This window comes from Apodemus sylvaticus, chromosome 2, assembly GCF_947179515.1.
Source record: "Apodemus sylvaticus chromosome 2, mApoSyl1.1, whole genome shotgun sequence".
In the NCBI taxonomy this organism is placed as follows: Eukaryota; Metazoa; Chordata; class Mammalia; order Rodentia; family Muridae; genus Apodemus; species Apodemus sylvaticus.
This window is the reverse complement of record NC_067473.1, coordinates 166,265,720-166,290,789: the sequence shown is the minus strand read 5'-3', so window position 1 is coordinate 166,290,789 and position 25,070 is coordinate 166,265,720. Positions and strand designations below refer to the sequence as shown.

The following is a 25,070-nucleotide window of genomic DNA, read 5'->3' as shown; positions in this document are numbered from 1 at the left end:
AATATTAAATTATTTAAATATTAAATTATTTAAATGTTAAATTATTTAAATATTAAATGATTAAATATTAAATATCACAGGATGTTAGTTCTGACACAGGTTATTAGAGAACTAAAGCTAACCTTGGTAAAATAATTAATCCCTGGGCCCACAAACTTAAATGTCCCCACAAGCCAAAAAAAAATCACCAGAACAAAACCAAACTGGGGCCTGACTCTGTAGCTCAGGGGAAGTATATTTGATGACTATGCTTATTGTTTAGATTTGATTTCCCAGAATCATGTGGGAACCACTCCATATGGAGTGACATCAATGATCACTGTAAACATTATCAATGATTACAAAGATATGAGTGTAAAGGAAGAAGTTATCAGTGGAAATGTGAGCACTTGGAAGGCATTCCTAATTCATACATCGCTGCAATTCACATATTTTAAAATCAAGAAGTAAATGAAAAAATAGTAACATAAGAGAAAATTTCCAGCAGACTATTACAATGTCAGTCCCTCTTTATTCTAGTAGATTTGCTAAAGACACAGGTTTTGCTCTCTCTGCAGAATTGTTCATCTTCTCCTTCTTCAAATATCAAATATGGAAATTTTTGCAGCATCTTGCACAATATGATTCTTCTCCTTTGCTCTCAGAGGTAGGTTTCATTAAGCAATTTCCTCTTTTGCTTTGGTCTAGTGGAGGGGCAGAAATTATGAGGTTGATTAGAGCTTAGAGGAAATTTAGTTCTACATTTCCACTTGGAGTCTCTTATGGAACAAGGATCAGGACAGACCCACTTTTCCCCCAGTTGGGACATCAATTGCCTCTAACAGAATCACTTTGGGGTAGAGACACAGGCAACAGTTTTCCTTACTTCTTTTAGGTCAACTCTGATAGCGTGTGAACACTGTTAATTTTGTACTGGTTATTTTCTTTTTCAGAATATGCTAGGAATTGTGTGCTAAGAAAGTAAGGTAGAGGAATCTATGGAGCTCATGACTCTTTAAGTTCATTAAATGTTTATGTATTACCTACCTATAAGATGTTATAATAGAATCCAGTTAAGTTGGGTCAGTGTGTAAATGTACCTGCTACACAAGCTGGACTGAATGTCTGAATTTGATCCCTGGAACTCAAATGAAGATAGGGTGGGAGAACTCACTTTATAATATTGTCTTATGGTCTTCTGGACACATACATGTTGGCTTGTGCATGGTCATCCCAAGAGCAATAATAATAAACAACAATTTTTATAAAAAATTCTGGAATTGAAGAACTCTTTACTTCTCTAGAAGAAATAAGGCAAAAGGTAAGTCACTTCAGAAAATTTCATAAATTATAAAACTAGAGAAGAATCCTGTAAAATGTGCAGCTTGTTGTCTTTCTTATGCCCTAGTTACCATTTCAGTTATTAATGCAACAATAATGTTAGTTAGAAATACTATTTACTGATACATTGATAATTATTATCAAATTGTATGCTTTATTGGCATTACCTCAAGTATGCTGCATTGTGACTAAATTTAATTTCATATACCCTCTTCTTGCAACAACATGTATGAGTATATTACATATAGCATGATTATAAATGCGTAATGATTTGAGATTAGACCTTCATATTGTATCCTCTATACCACTCTCTGTAGAACTCACACCCTACCAAAAAATGTCCCCTTTCTACTTTCCAGGCTGCTGAAGTCCCAAAGTTTACAAATCATTTCTGAAGACTTTTAGCCAGGAGCCTCAGATGACAGAGAATATACATTATTGTCTTTCTGTGCCTGGATTATCCTACCCAATAGGAACATTGTTAGTTAATTCCACTTACCAGGTCCAAGCATGGAGAGGAATGTGTATACTAGATATGGATAGAAAGGTTAGATATCTCAGCAGGTGGGGTCTTAAATGCAAGAGATATTTATGTGTCTTGGTTCACCTGTAGTATGTGCCTTTAAATATTCGTTTGAAGGTAGTGTCTGGAAAACTCTGAGAGTCATTTATAAATAAAAAGACTGAAAGAACATCATATATTATTCATGTGTTTATCAAAGTAGGTAAATAATGATAAAATATTTTTTTTACTATTCTTAAAGCTTTGACTCTTTGATTTTTGGAAAGATTGTTTAAAAGTTTTTCAGTGACTTTCAGCGTTACCAATTTTAACTATCATTTTTATGTAATAAATATTTGAACAAGCAGACAGTGTCAATATTATATCATTATTAATAAAATTTTTGATTCTTTCCAAAGTACTTAATTTTTTTCTGTGACCATTAGACATAGAAATAACTTTGACACAAACCTGTAAAGAGTTCTCTTATAATGGAAATCATGTCCAATGCATGTCAGGATGTTTGGAATAATAAGTGATTAGTTAGAACCCACCCTTTCCCAGTCCTCTGTCTCATTAGATACCGGTGCCTTCCTAAAAGTGGATATTTTAACCTTTTATTTTGAAATCACCCAAGAACACATTTTTGTCTTTGCAGGTAAGTATTTTATTTATTTATTTATTTATTTATTTATTTATTTATTTATTTATTTATTTATTTGATATATTTATATACATTTCAAATGATTTCCCCTTTCCTTTATCCCCCCTCCCCAAAAGTCCCATTAACCCTCTTCCCGCCCCCAATTTCCCAATCAACCCCTTCCTATTTCCTTGTCTTGGTATTCCCCTACACTGCTGCACTGAGCCTTTCCAGGACCAGGGGCCTCTCCTTCCTTCTTCTTGGGCATCACTTGATATGTGAATTGATTCTTGGGTATTCCAAGCTTCTGGGTTAATATTCACTTATAAGTGAGTGCATAGGATGTGTGTTCTTTTGTGACTGGGTCACCTCACTCAGGATGACATTCAACCCACTTGCCTAACAATTTCATGAATTCACTGTTTTTAATAGCTTAGTAGTATTCCATAGAGTAAATATACCAACTTTTCTGTATCCATTTCTCCACTGAAGGACATCTGGGTTCTTTCCAGCTTCTGGCTATTATAAGTAGGACTGCTATGAACATAGTAGAGTATGTATCCTGACTAAATGCTGGGGAATCCTCTGGTCATATGCCCACGAGTGGTATAGCCAGGTCCTCCAGTAGTATCATGCCCAGTTTACTGAGGAACCACCCGACTGATTTCCAGAGTGGTTGTTCCAGTTTGCAACCCCACCAGTAGTGGAGGAGTGTTCCTCTTTCTCCCCATCCTCTCCAGCACCTGTTTTCTCCTGAGTATTTTTTCTTAGACATTCTGACTGGTGTGAGGTGAAATCTCAGGGTTGTTTTGATTTGCATTTCCCTCATGACTAGGGTTGTTGAAAATTTGTTTAGGTGCTAGTCTGCCATTCAATATTCCTCAGGTGAAAATTCTTTGTTTAGCACTGTACCCCATTCTTAATAGGGTTATTTGTCTCTCTTGAGTTCTTTTTATATCTTGGATATTATCCCTATGTCCGGTGTAGAATTGGTAAAGAACTTTTCCCAATTTGTTGGTTTTCATTTTGCCATTTTGACAATGTCCTTTGCCTTACAGAAATGCTGTAATTTTATGAGGTCCCATTTGTCAATTTTTGATATTACAGCATAAGATATTGGTGTTCTGTTCAAATAATTTTTCTCTGTGCTCATGTGCTCAAGGCTCTTCCCCAGTTACTTTTCTATTAGTTTCAGCGTGTCTGGTTTTATGTGAGGGTCCTTGATCCACTTGGACTTGAGCTTAGTACAAGGAGAGAAGAATGGATTGATTTGCATTCTTCTGCATGTTAGTTCCCAGTGGAACTGGCACCATTTGTTGAAAAGGCTATCTTTTTTCCAACTGGATGGTTTAAGCTTCTTTGCCAAAGATCAAGTGACCACAGGTGTGTGGGTTCACTTCTGGGTCTTCAATTCTATTCCCTTTATCTACTCGCCTGCCACTGTAACAATACCTTGCAGTTTTTAACACTATTGCTCTGTTGTACTGCTTGAGGTCAGGGACATTGATTCCCCCAGAAGTTCTTTTACTGTTGAAAATAGATTTAGCTATCCTGGGTTTTTTGTTATTCCAGATGAATTTGAGAATTGCTCTTTATAACTCTATGATGAATTACTCTGGGATAACCTAGAACACATTTTAACAGAGAACATACTTTACACACTACCAAGATGAGTGATCAAGAGGTTACATTCTCAACTGTGCAATTTCATAAGTCTACAGATTTGCTGAAGCAAATGAAACATGAATAGACTCTGGTGTCCAGAAAAGCTCACCAGAGAGGTAAGTGCTCTAAGTGTCTAAAATCACACATTTTAAATGCCCTTTAAACTATTAACAAATTAAAAATATCCGACAGCCTTGTATTGAAGCTATAATATTCCATTTCATTTGGGCTTGATTATGCACAAAGGTGGGGGTGAAGAAACGAGTATTAATTGGCGTGAATTCACGTATGAAATTGTTGAAAATTAAGTTTAAAAATAAAATAATAAAAATTTCAAATTAAAAAACAGAAAGAGATACTCGCTGCCTGCTGGGACAGAAAAGGGTCACTAAGTACTGTATCACCCTGAGCTTTAGATCTCTGGTGGTGCAAACCACCAGGGGTCTGCCTGCACTCAGGAACCAAGAACATAGACAGTTTGTCTGCCAGTCCGCTCAGAGACCTGCGGAAGGAGAGAAGCCCCATGGCCATATTAGCTGCCTGCCAGGACAGAAAAGGATCACTAGGTACTGTATCACCCTAATCTTTAGATCTCTGGTGGTGCACACTGCCAGGGGTCTGCCTGCACTCAGGAACTGAGCACATAGGCGGTTTGTCTGCCAGACCGCCAGGAGTGGGATCTGTGACCTGCCCAGAGAACAGCAGAGTAGAGATTCCCTGTGGCCATATTTGCTCCCTGCCAGGATAGAAAATGGTCACTAGGTACTGGATCACCCTGAGCTTTAGATCTCTGGGGGTGCAAATCTCCAGGGGTCTGTCTGCACTCAGGAACTGAGCACATAGGCGGTTCATCTGCAAGCCAGTCTGTCACAGGGCCTGTGTCCATGTGAGAATCAACAGAGGGAGTGACCCCCACCACACCATCTTCACTTCAATAAAGCAGACAGAGATCGCCTGATTGACCTTGACAACCTAAGTATAACATTGCCTGAGGCAAGACTGAGAAGGACTCCAACAGCACAAAAGAGGAAGGAAGCATATCAGTAATCTATGCCAGAGAAAAGCCAGTCATCCAGTGTTGCAGAGATAACCTTAAAGATCCACAGTAGGTGGAAGCACCAACCAGTGACAATAAGACCATCTAACACCTGGGAGAACTAGATGGCTAAAGGCAAACGTAGGAATGTTACTAACAGAAACCAAGGCATTATGGCAGCATCTGAACCCAATTCTCCATCAATAGCAAGTCCTAGATACTCCAACAAACCAGAAAAACAAGATTTGGATTTAAAATTACTGGTCATGATGCTGGTACAGGAACACATGAAGGACATACTTAAAGAAATTCAGGAGAAAATGGATCAAAAATTAGAAGCCCTTACAAGGGAAACACAAAAATCACTGAAAGAAATTCAGGAGAATACAAAAGCCAATAAGGAGGAAATGAAAAAATCACTTAAAGAAATACAGGAGAACTTTGATCAACAGGCAGAAGTCATGAAAGAGGACACACAAAAAATCTCAAAGAATTAGAGGAAAACACAAACAAGCAAATGACGGAACTGAGCAAAAACTTCCAGGATCTAAAAACAGAAGTAGAAACAACTAAGAAAGCACAAAGGGAGACAACTTTGGAGAGAGAAAACCTTAGGAAGAAATCAGGGACCACAGACGCAAATATTAACAACAGAATACAAGAGATAGAAGAAAGAATCTCAGATGCCAAAGATATCATAGAAACCATGGACTCAACAGTTAAAGAAAATGCAAAATGCAAAAGCTTGTAACCCAAAACATCCAGGAAATCCAGGACACAATGAGAAAGCCAAATCTAAGGATTATAGGCATTGATGAGAGTGAAGATTTACTACTTAAAGGGCCAGCAAATATCTTCAACAAAATTATGGAAGAAAATTTCCCTAACCTAAAGAGAGAGATGTCCATGAATATAAAAGAAGCCTACAGAACTCCAAACAGACTGGACCAGAACAGAAATACCTCCCATCACATAATAATCAAAACCCCAAATGCACTAAACAAAGAAAGAATACTTAGGACAGTAAGAGAAAAAGGGAAAGTAACATATAAAGGAAGACCTATCAGAATTACACCAGATTTCTCACCAGAGACCATGAAAGCTAGAAGATCCTGGGCAGAGCTCATGCAGACTCTAAGAGAACACAAATGCCAGCAGAGACTGCTATACCCATTGAAACTCTCAATTACTATAGATGGAGAAACCAAGATATTCCATGACAAAACCAAATTTACACAATATCTTTCCACAAACCCTGCCCTACAAGGGATAATAGGGGGAAAACACCATTACAACGAGGGAAACTATACCCTGGAAAGAGCAGGATATTAAGCTTCTTGCATCAAACCCAAAGAAGATAACCATACACGTATAAAATTAAAATCAAAAATGATAGGAAGCAATAACCCCTACTCCTTAATATCTCTTAACATCAATGGACTCAATTCCCCAATAAAAAGTCATAGACAACAGACTGGTTACATAAACAGGACCCTACATTTTGCTGCATACAGGAAACACAACTCAGTGTCAAAGACAAAAACTACCTTAGAGTAAAAGGCTGGAAGACAATTCTACAAGCGAATGGTCCCAGGAAACAAGCCAGAGTTGTCATTCTAATATCAGATAAAATTGACTTTCGACCTAATATCATCAAAAGAGACATGGAAGGTCACTTCTTGCTGATCAAAGGAAAAATCCAACAAGAAGAACTCTCAATCCTGAACATCTATGCCCAAAATACAAGGGCACCCGCATTCATAAAAGAAACTTTACTAAAGCTCAAAGCACACATTGCACCTAACACAATAATTGTGGGTGACTTCAACACTCCACTCTCACCAATGGACCGATCAGGAAAACAGAAACTAAACAGGGAGACAGTGAAACTAATTGAAGCTTTGGAATAATTGGAGTTAACAGATATATATAGAACTTTTCATCCCAAAGCAAAAGAATATACCCTTTTCTCAGCACCTCATAGGACCTTCTCCAAAATAGATCACATAGTTAGTCACAAGACTGACCTCAATAAATATAAGAAGATTGAAATAATCCCATGCCTCCTATCAGATCACTAGGGAGTAAAAGTGGTCTTTAATAACAATAAAAACAACAGAAAGCCCACATATCTATGGAAACTGAACAATATTCTACTCAATGATACCTTGGTCAAGGAAGAAATAAAAAAAGAAATCAAAGATTTCTTAGCATTTAATGAAAATGAAGGCACAACATACACAAATCTATAAGACACAATGAAAGCAGTGCTAAGAGGAAAACTCATAGCTTTGAGTGCCTCCAAAAAGAAATTCGAGAGAGCATACACTAGAAGATTAATGGAACAACTGAAAGCCCTGGAACAAAAAGAAGCTAATTCACCCAGGGTGAGAAGAATACAGGAAATCATCAAACTCAGGGCTGAAATCAATCAAGTAGAAATCAAGAGAACCATACGAAGAATCAACAAAACCAAAAGCTGGTTCTTTGAAAAATTCAACAAGATAGATAAACCCTTAGCCAGACTAACCAAAGGGCACAGAGAAAGTATCCAAATTAACAAAATTAGAAATGAAAACAGATATTACAATAGAAACCGAGGAAATTCAAAAAATCATCAGATCCTACTACAAAAACCTGTACTCAACACAACTGGAGAATCTGGAGGAAATGGACATTTTCTTAGACAGATACCAATTACCAAAATTAAACCAGGATCAAATAGACCATTTAAACAGACCCATAACCCCGAAAGAAATAGAAGGGGTCATAGATAGGCTTCTGACCAAAAAAGGCACAGGACCAGATGGTTTCAGTGCAGAATTCTATCAGACCTTCAAAGAAGACTTAACACCAATACTCTTCAAACTTTTCCACCAAATAGAAACAGAAGGAACACTACCCAACTCCTTCTTCGAAGCCACTATGACACTGATACCAAAACCACACAAAGATCCAACTAAGAAAGAGAATTTCAGGCCAATTTCCCTTATGAATATCGATGCAAAAATACTCAATAACATTCTTACCCACCGTATCCAAGAACACATCAAAACGATCATCCACCATGATCAAGTAGGCTTCATCCCAGAGATGCAGGGATGGTTCAATATAAGGAAATTCATAAATGCTATCCACTACATAAACAAACTCAAAGAAAAAAAACACACAATCGTTTCATTATATGCTGAAAAAGCATTTCACAAAATTCAGCATCCTTTCATGCTAAAAGTCTTTGAAAGGATAAGAATTCAAGGCCCATATCTAAACATAGTAAAAGCAATACACAGCAAACCTGTAGCCAACATCAAACTCAATGGAGAGAAACTTGAAGCAACCCCACTAAAATCAGGGACTAGACAAGGCTACCCCCTCTCTCCGTATCTTTTCAATGTAGTTCTTGAAGTCCTAGCTAGAGCAATTAGACAACATAAGAAGGTCAAAGGATACAAATTGGAAAGGAAGAAGTCAAACTATCACTATTTGCAGATGATATGATAGTATACTTAAGTGACCCTAAAAACTCTACTAGAGAACTCCTACAGCTGATAAACAACTTCAGCAAAGTGGCTGGCTACAAAATCAACTCAAGCAAATCAGTAGCCTTTATATATTCAAAGGATAAGCAGACTGAGAAAGAAATTAGGGGAATGACTCCCTTCACAATAGCTACAAACAGCATAAAGTATCTTGGGGTGACTCTAACAAAACAAGTGAAAGACCTATATGACAAGAACTTCAGATCTCTGAAGAAGGAAATTGAAGATGATCTCAGAAAATGGAAAAATCTTCCATGTTCGTGGATTGGCAGGATTAATATAGTTAAAATGGCCATCTTGCCAAAGGCAATCTACAAATTCAATGCTATCCCCATAAAAATCCCAACCCTGTTCTTCATAGAACTAGAGAGAGCAATTCTCAAATTCATCTGGAATAACAAAAAACCCAGGATAGCTAAAACTATTCTCAACAGTAAAAGAACTTCAGGGGGATTCAGTATCCCAGACTTTAAACTTTACTACAGAGCAATAGTGATAAAAACTGCATGGTATTGGTACAATGTCAGGCAAGCAGATCAATGGAATAGGATTGAAGACCCATAAATGAACCAACACACCTACGGTTACTTGATCTTCAACAAAGGAGCTGAAAGCATCCAGTGGAAAAAAGATAGTCTTTTCAACAAATGGTGCTGGTTCAATTGGAGGTCAGCATGCAGAAGAATGTGAATCGATCCATTCTTATCTCCTTGCACTAAGCTCAATTCCAAATGGATCAAAGACCTACACATAAAACCTGACACACCGAAACTAATAGAAAAGAAACTGGGCAAGACCCCGGATGACATGGGCACAGGGGAAAAGTTCCTGAAAAAAAAACACCAATAGCTTATGCTCTAAGTTCAAGAATTGACAAATGGGATCTCATAAAACTACAAAGTAAGGCAAAGGACACAGTCAAAAGGACAAAACATCAACCAACAGATTGGGAAAGGATCTTCACCAACCCTAAATCTGACAGAGGGCTAATATCTAATATATACAAAGAACTCAAGAATGTAGAACCCAGAGAACCAAATAACCTCATTAAAAAATGGAGTACGGAGCTAAACAAAGAATTTTAACATGAAGAACTTTGTAGAGCTGAGAAACACCATAAGAAATGTTCAACATCATTAATCATTAGGGAAATGCAAATCAAAACAACCCTGAGATTTCACCTCACACCAGTCAGAATGGCTAAGGTCAAAAACTCAGGAGACAGCAGGTGTTGGCGAGGATGTGGAGAAAGAGGAACACTCCTCCACTGCTGGTGGGATTGCAAGATGGTGCAACCACTTTAGAAATCAGTCTGGCAGTTCCTCAGAAAACTGGGCATGACACTTCCTGACTACCCGGTTATACCACTCCTGGGCATATATCCAGAGGATTCTTCAGCATGCAATAAGGACACATGCTCCACTATGTTCATAGCAGCCTTATTTGTAGTAGCCAGAAGCTGGAAAGAACCCAGGTGTCCTTCAATGGAGGAATGGATACACAATGGAGTACTATTCAGCCATTAGAAACAATGAATTCATGAAATTCGTAGACAAATGAATGGAGCTGGAGAACATCATACTAAGTGAGGTAACCTGGTCTCAAAAGATCAATCATGGTATGCACTTACTGATAAGTGGATATTAGCCTAGAAATTTTGAATACCCAAGACATAATCGACATATTAAATGATGGCCAAAAATAATGGAGGAGTGGCCCCTGGTTCTCGAAAGATTCAGTTCAAGAGTATAGGGGAATTCCAGAACAGAGAAGCGGGAAGGGGTAGATGGAGGAACAGGGGGAGGGAAGAGGGCTTATGGGACTTGTGGGGAGTAGGGATCCAGAAAAGGGGAAATCATTTGAAATTTAAATAAAATATATATCAATAAAAAAAAAACAAAACAGAAAGAAAATATAGAATCCTACTTCAACATTTTAATTGTTACCTGGCAAATGAAGAAGACAGATGACCAGAGTAGTAAAATCGGAGTCTATAGAAAAAAAAAAAAAACACCAAAACTTTCTTGAAAATCAAGATCTAGGAAATCTTTAGGGTTTTTAATATATTCAGTATAATAAAGAAGAATTCAGAACAGTTTAAAACTAGTAGAAAAACTAGAGTCTGAAAAATCACCAAATGTTCTAGGTAAACAAAGTCCTAAGAAAATGAAGCTTATGATTTAGAAACAAATATTTCACTCTTGAAGAAATAGTTTAAAATGTCATAAATATCTCCAACATCTAATGGAACAAGGCATCAACAATTGTCGATCAGTAGACGAAATTTCCTCCTGAGAACAAATGTGCACAGGAAGAGAGAGGGGAAGAGAGTATTAGTTGGTATGGAACTGACTAATCACCACTGTAAGTTCCAGAAAATGTCAAAGAATAACTTGTATATTGATGAAAGGAGAAAATTTTGCTTTTGAAGCTGAGATCTTTTACTTCTTTTATGGAATGGTGATCAGAAGCTTGAATTTCAGGTTGCAAATGCCTTAGGTACACAAAATTATTTACTATTATATAGAACAAACTGTACCTTACAGGGAAAAAGAGATAGTTCACTTATCAGACCTTTAAAAGTTGGGGATATATCAGTTCCAGAGGAGTTGCAGTTCCCTACCAGTTCTCAAGAACGTCCATCCCTGTTTCCTTCCTCTCCATCCTCAGTTATCCTCTTTGCTGAAATGCATGCTCCAGTTTGGTATCTTGTACTTAGATTGTAGTTTTGCCTCCAAATGCCTCTGTAGAATGTACTCCTATTCCTGTATAACTGGGTAAGGGCACATTTCTGTCATTCAACTTCTTCTAGGTTGAATCAGGAGTATTCACAATATAAAGCCAAAGCTGAAATAGGTTCAAATTCCTTCACATATGTAGGAATACTACAATGAGTCAATTTTTAGTAGAAATATACAATTTTGATATTACTGTTTCAATAAGTTTGTTCCATAGACTTGTACAAAATTTCCCCTTGTTTCCATGCTACACAATTTATAATTAGAATCGAGATGTGCTCTTTACATGTTGATGATTTTCTTGCTTTGTTTTGATGATTTAAGAGTGTTCAGTCCCATGGCAGCTCATTGTGATAACTCTTGGAATCCTCTGTTCAATTCGGCTGGTAATTGTTGCGGTGTTGATGACAGACTGTGAGTAAATGAGACACATCTACTTTGATCTTCTGTCTAAAGAATAGCATTAGATAGGAACTGTGAAGTTACACATTGTCCATCATCTTGCCTATAATAAAGGGATGATCCAGAGTCTCTGGACATTAAAATTATTCCCTGACTTGCTGAAATGTCCCGTTCTCTTACATATCTAATCTGTCATCCCTAGGACTGTTGCTAGTTGCCTTGTTCTTTATTGTTCTTGGTTATGTTTGTTCTAAGGAGTTGTTGATAACTTGTTTTTTTTAACTCAAGTAATTGTGAACTTAGGTAAATATTCTGAGATGAACAGTGGTGCAAAAAAAAAAAAATGACTTCCCTTGCATTTTGCCTCAGCATATATTGGGTCCATGGTTAAGCAAAAAGGCACCTGAATAAAGACATGGAATTTTAAATTTTTAATCAAACTTTATTGGATTCCTTCACACATATACAGACTATCACTTCCAGACTGTGCTTAAACACAGATATATATGTGGATATTTTGATTTTCATGTGCTCCAATAAGAATTGTGCCATTTCTTATCATTTTTAGCTCAAATTTTCATTGTGGGTTATGTATTTGCTGTATATGTTGCTTAGGTATTTGTTTGTAAATGTGTGCTGTAAATATTAAGTATTTGGAAGTTACTTGCAACATAAAGAATATTCCACCACAATTTTATTCAGCTGCATTATTTACTTTATAGTCAACTTACCTATAGAGAATATTGGTGTTACTATTTGTACAGTGAGTTAATTGAAGTGCTGATTTACAAAGGTTAAAGAAGGAACTCAAGTATTGACATGTATTGGCTGTCACCATGAAGTTTTTTCTGTAATCATAAATTCCAATAAACTCCTTAGGAGCATTTTTGATGTTATGTCTGCTACTAACTTTAGTTTTTCAGAATAATCAAGAAAAACATGAACTGCAGGAAACACTAAACAACCTCCACCATAACTACAGCACCATGCAAAATGAAAGCTATTTAAAGGAAGAGATGCTGGCAAATATGTCTATAGAATGTGATTCCTACAAAAATCTTCTAGACACCCTCAACAGACAACAGAACAGATGCCACGGTTAAACCAAGATTGTTTTGGATTGCTTAGAGCACAGAGGTAAGGGGGGGGGGGATATTGAAAAGAGGGTTCCATTATTTTCTATTGTTTTTTCCCTTCCACAGCTTTGAAGTCAAGTATCACTTATGATGCTGTTGATGTGTGAGTTAATGATCTGGGGTTTCTTTAACCTTTCTCAGGTCCTAGAAGCCTGGTAATCACTGTTTTGTGCAAAGAGAATCTTATAGTTGATAGAACTTAGGGAACTTTCTAGCTCCTACTGGTCCCAGAAGAATGAATCACAAGTCATAACCCCCAAGAATGCAGATCCTGGTGCTATATTGTAAAATCTGAATCTCTAACTTTGTTGCTGATAGAATGTGGCAGCTTTTAGTAAGAGTGCATCTACCAAATACTTACTCTAAAATGAACATTTATATGGATTCAGTCAGAAAATTTATCATGTGTGTGTGTATGTATGTGTGTGTATATGTGTGTATATGTGTGTATGTGTTCTACATCTGACTTGTTTTGAGAGAGCTAGCCTGTTTGTCACAAAGGAACCTTCCCTAGAACAGACATGGGGTCTCACCATGCTGTGCACACATTGTAACTCTGTCAGTAACACAGTGAATTAGGGTGGAAAGATGAAAATGTCAAGTGTTACAAGGAAACTTTCTTGCCTTTTATCCTGACTGGTAATCTTTAACTTACACAGTTTATCAATTGTCATTAAACATTTTCTTCAGGATTTAAAGTTTACAAAAGCTCTTGTATATAATCTCACTGAGTTGTGTTAATAGTGGGTAATGATCCTCATTATGCAAGGACTATTATGATTAAAATAGCTACATTATAAAATATTTGACAGGAAATGAAAAAGGACACAAAAATATCATTGATGTATTCCTGACTCATGATAAAGGGTTTGGTCATTATTATAAAATAACATCTTTATCTATAAATGATTTAATCCCTGTAATTAGGAGGCTGAGGGAGGAAGATTATAACTGTCAGGAAAATCTGGACAGCACACAAAATTCAAGGCCAGCCTGAGCTACCCAATAATACCTCTCTGCAGGAAAGCAAATGTTGGAGATAAATTTTATTAATAGAGTATATCTATCCCAAGCACCTCACTAAACAAAATAGTAGTATTGAGGTGCTCTTGTTATACCAACTACACATATTTTAATGTCTTAAGTGATCCCCAGAACCTCACTAAGCAAAATAATAGTATTGAGGTGCTCTTTTTACACTAACTACACACATTTTAATATCTTATGCTTGACAGATTTAAGCATGTGGCATGACACTAAAGGCATTACCACAATCAGGAGATTATATAGAAACATCTCTTTTATGTCTCTTATTTTCTTAAGAGCATTTAACAAAGACCATGTCACAATGCTAAGTGGACCAGTGTATTCACAATGTATTACTGCAGATCTAGAATTTTGTCATCAGTTTAACTGCTTCTGTGTAGCAAGTGCTCATAGAGTAACCTCCAGCAACTAGTATTCCACAAGCCTTTGCATCATAGAACTTGCCTGGTTTAGAAACTTGATCTTTATGCAATCATACAGTGTGGTGTTGCTGTAAACCTCCAAGCCCAATAAGCTCATGCAAGGAAAACTCAACTCAGTTATATATTTATGAAATGTACACATATATTGGGCAGATATGCCACGACACCGCTTTCTTTCCGAGCTATGAAATACCTGCTACTTGCAGTTTCTCCAGGCCATGCATATCTGCTCTATCATCCTTCCAACTTCTCTACCTCTGTCCTCCTCTGTTAGTAGTCTCTTCCAACTTCTCTTCCTCCCCTCTTCTTCCTCTCTTGTCTGGAAAGCTTGCCTCCTCATTTTTATCGAGTGTTGGCTATTTTTCTTTATTAACCAATCAGACAATTAAGGGAAATTCCTCTACAATGTGGTCCTAGGCCTGGCATGGTTCACTTTGCAAACTATCCTCAAATTCATCCATGTTCATCACCTAAGTCAGGATCCCACTATTGGGTTTCAGTGTGATGCATGATGCCATTCTGTATCCCAGGGTGACTTGGAACTCACTGTATACACAAGCCTGGCATTGACGTCACAATTAGCATAGGTTGTCCTCAAATGGGTAGTGACCCTCCTGCTTTACTCTTAAGTGCTCTGGTTATAGGCAGACATAATCATGCACTGGTAATTCATTTCCCTTTAAAGGCTAAACAGTATTCTTTTGTGTCTATGTGCTACATTTTCTCTACTGACTCATTTATGATGGACATAAAATATTTCAATATCTATACTGTTATCAACAGTGTTGTATAAATTGTAGGTGTACAGGGGTCTCTGGGAATTATAGAATCTCATTTTCTGAGAACTGTGAAATGTTATTTTTTTAAACACAGGTTTAATCAATACGTTGTTCAGATGTTCAGATAACAGAATACCAGAAAATATGAAGTTTAAACATTTACCTTCTCTGTTGTAGGCAAAAGTGTGGATGGACACTGGTTCTGCAGTGGCATAAAATGTTATTATTTCATCATGGGCAACAAACGCTGGAATGGATGTAAACAGATCTGCCAGGATTGCAGTTTATCTCTTCTGAGGATAGATGATGAAGATGAACTGGTACCACCAACTCTTACAAATCCACTTATTCTCTTACACTCTGATTCTAGTCCTTCAATAATGACATACTCTATCCAGTTTTTTAAAAAGAGACCTATACATTTATTTGTACATAGTTTTCCTTTAAAGCGAACCAAATTTTGCAGTAAGAGTGTCTCAGGTAGGTTACTCCTTCTCTTCACATAGTGCCACAACCCTTTGGTAGAACACATCCTGTGTCTGACATTTATTTCTATAGAGTGAGAACTAAATCTCCAGAGTCCATTGTATAGGGTTTGCTCTTTGGAACTGGGAAGTGCAGCTGCCTGAGATCAATAATCAGGTGACAACAGGGACAAGAGTTGAACTCTGCACCTGTCTGCAGAATGCAAATAATATAAGAATCATGCAAACCAATAGTGTCACCAGTTAAACCCCTTGCGTTTTTCACAGAAACTGTCTATAATTTTTACTGAATAGTAATTTTATGTTTTGTAAAAAAATGAATCCCATCTTTAGAAATGAGTATTTAAAAGAAATCAAAGTTTCCAAGATTCTGACATGTTTACATTATTACTAATGAAATCTCATAAAATACAAAGATTTTTTTCAAGAGAAATGATTTCAGAATATCATTGAAATCTTGCTCACTTATAACATGGTAGAATATTTATACATCAATTTAATATATGTTTAAGCAACAACTTAAAATGGTTTTAATGTCAAATAATAGTATAATTATCCATTTGATACAGTAAACATCATCAAAATTATTATTACTATTATTGTTATTATTTTACATGTTCACTTTATATTCCAGTCAATAACCCCTCCTGGTCAATGTCTCCTACAATCCCTCCCCCATACTTCCTGTCCTTGCCCACGGAGCAGATCCTCCCTTGGATATCCCTCCACCTGACATATCAGGTTTTCTTGAGTCTAGGTGCATCCTTTCTCACTGTGGCTAGACAAGGTAGTGCAACTAGAAGAACATATTCCACATACTGGCAACAACTTTTGGGATAAGCCCTGATCCCTTTATTTGGATCCCACATGAAGACCAAGGTGGACATCTGCTACATATGTGAGGAGAGGCCTAGGTTCAGCCCATGTATGTTTTATTGTTAGTGGTTCAGTTTCTGAAAGCCCCAACCTTCCGGGTTGCTTAATTCTGTTGTTCTTCCTGTGGAGTTCCTATCCTCTTAAGGACCACAATCCTTTCATCTATTATACCATTAGTGTTTGACTGTGAGTGTCTATACCTGTCTGAGTTAGCTGATGGGTGGAAACTCTCAGGGGACAGCCATTCTAGACTCCTGACTAAAGGCATAACAGATCATCATCAATGGTGTCACGGATTGGTGCTTGGCCATGGGATGAACCTTAAATTGGGTGTGTTTTTGGTTGACTGTTCCCTTAGTCTCTGCTTTATCCAAAATCTCTGCATTTCTCATAGACAGGATAAATCTGGGGTTGAATGTCTAGTAGTAGTCTTATTGGCTCAATAGCTCTACTCAATCTCCTGCCAAACCACAGGAGATAGTCTCCCCATGCTTCATATGGTCCAATGCTGTAAGTCACACTGAAAGATACACCCATTGATTGTTTGGGATTCCCCTATCCCAGGTCTCTGTCTCTTTCTGGAGATGCCTCCTACCTCCTAATCAGTTGCACATTTCCTTTCATTCACAAAGCCATCCTGTCTTCCACTCTGCCCCCTCTCCATACTGGAACTCCAGATCCTCCACTCTCCTTATGATCACTATTCCCACCCAGTTTGCACTCTCTATTTGCATACCAAGACTGTTCTGTTTCCTCTTCCCAGTAAGACTTAAGCATCCTTGCTTGTACCCTCCTTCCAGTCCATCCTCCTTCAGTCTGTGGCCTGGTGCATTGGCATCCTGTATTTTAGGACTAATGTCAACTATTAAGTGAGTACATACCATGTGTGTCCCATTGGAACTGGGTTATCTCACACAGGATGTTGTCAAGATCCACTTATCTGCCTGCAAATTTCATATGTCTTTGTTTTCCATGACTAAATAATATTTTGTTGCATAGATGTACCACATTAACTTTATTCATTCTTCAGTTGAGGGAAATCGGTCTAGGTTGTTTCCAGTTTCTTGCTATTATAAATAAAACTACTATAAACATAGTTGAGTGCATGTCTTTGTGAGGTAGTGTAGCATCCTTTGGAAATATGCCCAGGAGTGGTATAGCTTGGTCCTGAGGTAGAGCTATACCCAATTTTCTGAGAAACTATCGAATTGATTTCCAGAGTGATTGTACACTCCCACTAGCAATGAAGACATGTTCCCCTTGCTTCACAACCTCACTAGCCTGTGCTATTGCTTGAGTTTTTTATCTTTGCCATTGTGACAGGTATAAGACTGGATCTCAGAGATGTTTTTGATTTGCCTTTTTCTAATGATGAAGGATTTTTAAGAATTCATCGAGTGCTTCTAGGCCATTTGGGACCCTTGTGTTGAGAATTCTCTGTTTATCTCAGTCTTAGAAGATAAAAAGAATGATTTTTAATTAGGTATATTCTTTATTTATAAATGTCCCCTTTCCTGGATCCCCCTTCCCCCATAAATCCCATAAGCCATCTCCCCTTCCCCAATCAACCCTCCCCTACTTCCCTGTCCTGATATTCCTCTACACTATGGCATCAAGTCTTTCCAGGCCAATGGTGTGTCCCTGATTTGGTGTCCAACAAGATCATCCTCGGCTGCCGATACATCTGGGGCCATGGGTGACTCTGAGATGTATACTCTTTGGTTGATGGTTTTGTCCCTGGGAGCTGTGGGAGTACTTGGTGACTCTTATTGTTTCTGATTGGGTCACCTCACTCAGGATGACATTCTCCAGTTCCACCCACTTGCCTAAGAATTTCATGAATTCATTGTTTTTAATGGCTTAATAGTACTCCATTGCGTATAAATACCACATTTTCTGTATCCATTCCTCCATTGAAAGACATCTGGGTTCTTTCCAGCTTCTGGCTATTATAAGCAGGCCTGCTGTGAACATAGTGGAGCATGTGTCCTTATTACATGTGGGAGAATCCTCTGGGTATATTCCCAGGCGAGGTACAGAATAGTCCTCCAATAGTATTATGCCCAATTTTTCAAAGTACCCCCAGACTGATTTCCAGAGTGGCTTTACCAGCTTGCAATCCCACCAGTAGTGGAGGAGTGTTCCTCTTTCTCTACAACCTCTCCAGCACCTGCTGTCTCCTAATGTCTTTGTCTTAGCCATTCTGCCTGGTGTGAGGTAAAATCTCAGGGTTGTTTTGATTTTCACTTCCCTGATAACTAAGGATGTCGAACATTTATTTAGGTGCTTCTTAGCCGTTCAATATTCCTCCGATGAAAATTCTTTGTTTGGCTCTGTACACCATTTTAATAGGGTTATTTGGTTCTCTGGAGTCTAACTTCTTGAGTTCTTTGTATTATTGGATATAAGCCCTCTGTGGTATGTAGGGTTGGTAACGATCTTTTCCCAATTTGTTGGTTGCCATTTTGTCCTATTGAGAGTATCCTTTGCTTTTTAAGTTTATGAGGTTCCATTTGTCAATTCTTGATTTTAGAGCATAAGCTATTGGGATTCTTTTCAGAAAATTTTCCCCTGTACCCTATGTGCTCAAGGCTATTCCCCAGTTTTTCTCTATTAGTTGCAGTGTGTCTGGTTTGATGTAGAGGTCCTTGATGTACTTAGACATGAACTTAGTTCAACGGGATAAGAATGGATTAATTTGCATTCTTCTGCATGCTAACCACCTGTAAATCCAGCAGAATTTCTTTTTTTTTATTTTATTGATATATTTATTTACAGTTTAAATGATTTCCCCTTTTCTGGACCCCCACTCCCCGAACGTCCCATCAGTCCCCTTCCCTCCCCCTGTTTTCCCACCCAACCCTTCCCACTTCCCTGTTCTGATTTTGCTCTATACTGCTTCACTGAGTCTTTTCAGAACAAGGGGCCACTCCTCTGTTCTTGTACCTCATTTGATGTGTGGATTATGTTTTGAGTATTCCAGTTTGCTAGGTTAATATCCACTTATTAGTGAGTGCATACCATGATTCACCTTTTGAGTCTGGGTTACCTCACTTAGTATGATGTTCTCTAGCTCCATCCATTTGCCTAAGAATTTCATGAATTCATTGTTTCTAATGGCTGAATAGTACTCCATTGTGTAGATATACCACATTTTTTTGCATCCACTCTTCTGTTGAGGGATACCGGGGTTCTTTCCAGCATCTGGCAATTATAAATAGGGCTGCTATGAACATAGTGGAGCATGTATCCTTATTGCATGGTGGGGAATCCTCTGGGTATATGCCCAGGAGTGGTATAGCAGGATCTTCTGAAAGTGAGGTGCCCAGTTTTTGGAGGAACCGCCAGAATAATTTCCAGAGTGACTGTACCAATTTGCAACCCCACCAGCAGTGGAGGAGTGTTCCTCTTTCTCCACATCCTCTCCAACACCTGCTGTCTCCTGAATTTTTAATCTTAGCCATTCTGACTGGTGTAAGGTGAAATCTCAGGGTTGTTTTGATTTGCATTTCCCTAATGACTAATGAAGTTGAGCATTTTTAAGGTGTTTCTCTGCCATCCGAAGTTCTCCAGGGGAGAATTCTCTTTTTAACTCTGTACCCCATTTTTTAATAGGGTTGTTTGGTTTTCTGGAGTCTAACTTCTTGAGTTCTTTATATATATTGGATATTAGCCCTCTATCTGATGTAGGATTGGTGAAGATCTTTTCCCAATTTGTTGGTTGCCGATTTGTCCTTTTCATGGTGTCCTTTGCCATACAAAAACTTTGTAATTTTATGAGGTCCCATTTGTCAATTCTTTTTTTTTTTTTGTCTTTTTTTTTATTTGATATAATTTATTTACATTTCAAATGATTTCCCCTTTTCTAGCCCCCCCCCACTCCCCGAAAGTCCCGTAAGCCCCCTTCTCTTCCCCTGTCCTCCCTCCCACCCCTTCCCAGTTCCCCGTTCTGGTTTTGCCAAATACTGTTTCACTGAGTCTTTCCAGAACCAGGGACCACTCCTGCTTTCTTCTTGTATCTCATTTGATGTGTGGATTATGTTTTGGGTATTCCAGTTTTCTAGGTTAATAACCACTTATTAGTGAGTGCATACCATGATTCACCTTTTGAGTCTGGGTTACCTCACTTAGTATGATGTTTTCTAGCTCCATCCATTTGCCTAAGAATTTCATGAATTCATTGTTTCTAATGGCTGAATAGTACTCCATTGTGTAGATATACCACATTTTTTGTATCCACTCTTCTGTTGAGGGATACCTGGGTTCTTTCCAGCATCTGGCAATTATAAATAGGGCTGCTATGAACATAGTAGAGCATGTATCCTTATTACATGGTGGGGAATCCTCTGGGTATATGCCCAGGAGTGGTATAGCAGGATCTTCTGGAAGTGAGGTGCCCAGTTTTCGGAGGAACCGCCAGACTGCTTTCCAGAGTGGTTGTACCAATTTGCAACCCCACCAGCAGTGGAGGAGTGTTCCTCTTTCTCCGCACCCTCTCCAACACCTGCTGTCTCCTGAATTTTTAATCTTAGCCATTCTGACTGGTGTAAGATGAAATCTTAGGGTTGTTTTGATTTGCATTTCCCTAATGACTAATGAAGTGGAGCATTTTTTAAGATGCTTCTCCGCCATCCGAAGTTCTTCAGGTGAGAATTCTTTGTTTAACTCTGTACCCCATTTTTTAATAGGGTTGTTCGGTTTTCTGGAGTCTAACTTCTTGAGTTCTTTATATATATTGGATATTAGCCCTCTATCTGATGTAGGATTGGTGAAGATCTTTTCCCAATTTGTTGGTTGCCGATCTGTCCTCTTGATGGTGTCCTTTGCCTTACAGAAACTCTGTAACCTTATGAGGTCCCATTTGTCAATTCTTGCTCTTAGAGCATACGCTATTGGTGTTCTGTTCAGAAACTTTCTCCCTGTACCGATGTCCTCAAGGGTCTTCCCCAGTTTCTTTTCTATTAGCTTCAGAGTGTCTGGCTTTATGTGGAGGTCCTTGATCCATTTGGATTTGAGCTTAGTACAAGGAGACAAGGATGGATCAATTCGCATTCTTCTGCATGCTGACCTCCAGTTGAACCAGCACCATTTGTTGAAAAGGCTATCTTTTTTCCATTGGATGTTTTCAGCCTCTTTGTCGAGGATCAAGTGGCCATAGGTGTGTGGGTTCATTTCTGGATCTTCAATCCTGTTCCATTGATCCTCCTGCCTGTCACTGTACCAATACCATGCAGTTTTTAACACTATTGCTCTGTAGTATTGCTTGAGGTCAGGGATACTGATTCCCCCAGATTTTCTTTTGTTGCTGAGAATAGTTTTAGCTATCCTGGGTTTTTTGTTGTTCCAGATGAATTTGATAATTGCTCTTTCTAACTCTGTGAAGAATTGAGTTGGGATTTTGATGGGTATTGCATTGAATCTGTATAGTGCTTTAGGCAAAATGGCCATTTTAACTATATTGATTCTACCGATCCATGAGCATGGGAGGTTTTCCCATTTTTTGAGGTCTTCTTCCATTTCCTTCTTCAGAGTCTTGAAGTTCTTGCCATACAGATCTTTCGCATGTTTGGTAAGAGTCACCCCAAGATACTTTATACTGTTTGTGGCTATTGTGAAGGGGGTCATTTCCCTAATTTCTTTCTCAGCCTGCTTATCCTTTGAGTATAGGAAGGCCACTGATTTGCTTGAGTTGATTTTGTAACCTGCCACTTTGCTGAAGTTGTTTATCAGCTGTAGGAGCTCTCTAGTGGAGTTCTTTGGGTCACTTAGGTAGACGATCATGTCGTCTGCAAATAATGATAGTTTGACTTCCTCCTTTCCAATTTGTATCCCTTTGACCTCCTTATGTTGTCGAATTGCCCGAGCTAGTACCTCAAGTACAATATTGAAAAGATAAGGAGAAAGGGGGCAGCCTTGTCTGGTCCCTGATTTCAGTGGGATTGCTTCAAGTTTCTCTCCGTTTAGTTTGATGCTGGCTACCGGTTTGCTGTATATTGCTTTTACTATGTTTAGGTATGGGCCTTGAATTCCTGTTCTCTCCAAGACTTTAAGCATGAAAGGATGCTGAATTTTGTCAAATGCTTTTTCAGCATCCAATGAAATGACCATGTGGTTTTGTTCTTTGAGTTTGTTTATGTAGTGGATTGTATTGATGGATTTCCGTATATTGAACCAACCCTGCATTCCCGGGATAAAGCCTACTTGATCATGGTGGATGATCGTTTTGATGTGTTCTTGGATTCGGTTGGCAAGAATTTTGTTGAGTATTTTTGCATCGATGTTCATAAGGGAAATTGGTCTGAAGTTCTCTTTCTTTGTTGGATCTTTGTGTGGCTTTGGTATCAGCGTAATTGTGGCTTCGTAGAAGGAATTGGGTAGTGTTCCTTCTGTTTCTATTTTGTGGAATAGTTTGAAGAGTATTGGTGTTAACTCTTCTTTGAAGGTCTGGTAGAATTCTGCACTGAAACCATCTGGTCCTGTGCTTTTTTTGGTTGGAAGACTTTCTATGACTCCTTCTATTTCTTTAGGCTTTATGGGACTGTTTAGATGGTCTAGTTGGTCCTGATTTAATTTTGGTATTTGGTATCTGTCAAGGAAATTGTCCATTTCCTCCAGATTCTCCAGTTGTGTTGAGTACAGGCTCTTGTAGTAGGATCTGATGATTTTTTGGATTTCCTCAGTTTCCGTTTTTATGTCTCCCTTTTCATTTCTAAGTTTGTTAATTTGGATACTTTCTCTGTGCCCTTTGGTCAGTCTGGCTAAGGGTTTATCTATCTTGTTGATTTTCTCAAAGAACCAGCTCCTAGTTTTGTTGATTTTTTGTATGGTTCTCTTTGTTTCTACTTGATTGATTTCGGCCCTGAGTTTGATGATTTCCTGCCTTCTACTCCTCCTGGGTGAAATAGCTTCTTTTTGTTCTAGGGCTTTCAGCTGTGTCATTAAGTTGGTAATGTATGCTCTCTCCATTTTCTTTTTGGAGGCACTCAGGGCTATGAGTTTTCCTCTTAGCACTGCTTTCATTGTGTCCCATAGATTTGGGTATGTTGTGTTTTCATTTTCATTGTGTTCTAAAAAGTCTTTAATTTCTTTCTTTATTTCTTCCTTGACCAAGGTGTCATTGAGTAGAGTATTGTTCAATCTCCACGTGTTTGTGGGTTTTCTGTTGTTTCTGTTGCTATTGAAGACCACTTTTATTCCATAGTGATCAGATAGGAGGCATGGGATTAGTTCTATCTTTTTATATTTGTTGAGGTCTGTCTTGTGACCAATTATATGGTTGATTTTGGAGAAGGTACCATGAGGTGCTGAAAAAAAGGTATATTCTTTTGTTTTAGGATAGAATGTTCTATATATATCAGTTAAATCTAATTGGTCCAAAGCTTCAATTAGTTTCATTGTGTCCTTGTTTAGTTTCTGTTTTCCTGATCGGTCCCTTGAGGAAAGTGCAGTGTTGAAGTCACCCACAATTATTGTGTTAGGTGCAATGTGTGCTTTGAGTTTTAATAAAGTTTCTTTTATGAAAGAGGGTGCCCTTGCATTTGGAGCATAGATGTTCAGGATTGAGAGTTCTTCTTGTTGTATTTTTCCTTTGACCAGCAAGAAGTGTCCCTCAGAGTCTCTTTTGATGACTTTGGGTTGAAAGTCAATTTTATCTGATATTAAAATGGCTACTCCAGCTTGTTTCCTGAGACCATTTGCTTGTAAAATTGTCTTCCAGCCTTTTACTCTAAGGTAGTGTTTGTCTTTGACCCTGAGGTGTGTTTCCTGTAAGCAGCAAAATGTAGGGTCCTGTTTACGTATCCAGTCAGTTAGTCTGTGTCTTTTTATTGGGGCATTGAGTCCATTGATGTTAAGAGATATTAAGGAATAGTGATTGTTACTTCCTATCATTTTTGACGTTATTTTTTAAATTTGATTGCTTAACTTATTTGGGTTTGATGAAAGGTTACTATCTTGCTTTTTTCAGGGTGGAGTTTCCCTCCTTGTATTGGTGTTGTCCTCCTATTATCCTTTTTAGGGCTGGGTTTGTGGATAGATATTGGGTGAACTTGGTTTTGTCGTGAAATATCTTAGTTTCTCCATCTATGGTGATTGAGAGTTTTGCTGGATATAGTAGTTTTGGTTGGCATTTGTGTTCTCTTAGAGTCTGCATGAGATCTGCCCAGGACCTTCTAGCCTTCATAGTCTCAGGTGAAAAGTCTGCTGTGATTCTGATAGGTCTTCCTTTATATGTTACTTGGCCTTTTTCTCTTACTGCCTTTAGTATTCTTTCTTTGTTTAGAACATTTGGTGTTTTGATTATTATGTGACGGGAAGTATTTCTGTTCTGGTCCAGTCTGTTTGGAGTTCTGTAGGCTTCTTGTATATTCATGGGCATCTCTCTCTTTAGGTTAGGGAAGTTTTCTTCCATAATTTTATTGAAGATATTTGCTGGCCCTTTAAGTTGTAAATCTTCACTCTCATCTATGCCTATAATCCTT

The 25,070-nt window shown here is 38.1% G+C and overlaps 1 pseudogene; it reads left to right on the top strand.

The window, feature by feature from the left end:
- Nucleotides 1-312: 312 nt before the first annotated feature.
- LOC127678129 (killer cell lectin-like receptor 4) overlaps nucleotides 313-25,070 on the top strand; it is a 79,771-nt pseudogene continuing 55,013 nt past the window's right edge.